This window comes from Cebus imitator, unplaced genomic scaffold (genome assembly GCF_001604975.1).
Source record: "Cebus imitator isolate Cc_AM_T3 unplaced genomic scaffold, Cebus_imitator-1.0 Scaffold263, whole genome shotgun sequence".
NCBI classification, from domain to species: Eukaryota; Metazoa; Chordata; class Mammalia; order Primates; family Cebidae; genus Cebus; species Cebus imitator.
The window spans coordinates 1,650,385-1,651,596 of NW_016107578.1; positions in this window are offsets into that span (position 1 = coordinate 1,650,385).

Genomic DNA, 1,212 nt, shown 5'->3' on the forward strand with positions numbered 1-1,212 from the left:
TTTTGAGACAGGGTCTCATTCTGTCACCTAGGCTGGAATGCAGTGGCACAATCTCTGCTCACTGCAACCTCTGCCTCCTAGGTTCAAGCGATTTTCTGCTGTTAAAAGAAAGTCGGGGGGGAGGGAAGCGATTTTCATATCTCAGCCTCCTGAGTAGCTGCAATTACAGCCACCCATCACCATACCCGGCTAATTTTTGTATTTTTTGTATTTTTTGGTTTCATCATGTAGGCGAGGCTGGTCTTGAACTCCTGACCTCAAGTAATCTGCCCACCTCAGAACTCTCTTGGAAGGAATTCTTAATTCAGAAGAAGAGTGAGCTAATCATGCATATGTCTCATAGCACTTTTTTGCATCTACGTTGTTCTATTTGGGACCAGAAGGCTTTTATTATCTTTTTTAAATTTAGCTTTTATTTTAAGTTTAGGGGTATATGTGCAGTTATATAGGCAAACTTTTGTCATCGGGCTTTGATTTACAGATTATTTCGTCACTCAGCTATTAATCGTAGTATCCATTAGTTAGTTTTTCGGATCCTTTCCCTCCACCCCCTCCACCCTCCAGTAGGCCCCTAATTAAACTAAAGAGCTTCTGCACAGCAAAAAAAACCATCAACAGAGTAAACAGACAACCTATAGAATGGGAGAAAAGTTTTGCAAACTATGCAGCTGACAAAGGTCTAATATCCAGCATCTATAAGAAACTTAAATGAATTTATAAGAAAACAACAACAGCAACAACAAAAACCATTAAAAAGTGGGCAAAAGACCAGGTGTGGTGGCTTGCGCTTATAATCCCAGCACTTTGGGAGGCCGAGGCAGGTGGATTACCTGAGGTTGGGAGTTCAAGACAAGCCTGACAAACATGATGAAACCATGTCTCTACTAAAAATATGAAAAATTAGCTGGTTGTGGTGGCGCACATCTGTAATCCCAGCTACTTGGGAGGCTGAGGCAGGAGAATTGCTTTAACCCAGGAGTCTCTTTAATTGAGAAGTGGAGGTCAGAAAAGACACAGCACTCCTGTTCAGGTCAGAGCAGGGGCCCACAGATGCACACTCAGAAATCAGTGGAAGTTGCTCTTCATTAAAAATCTCATGACTCTGGCTGGGCGTGGTGGCTCACACCTGCAATCCCAGCACTTTGGGAGGCCAAAATGGGTGGATCATGAGGTCAGGAGATCGAGACCATCCTAGGCAACATGGTGAAACCC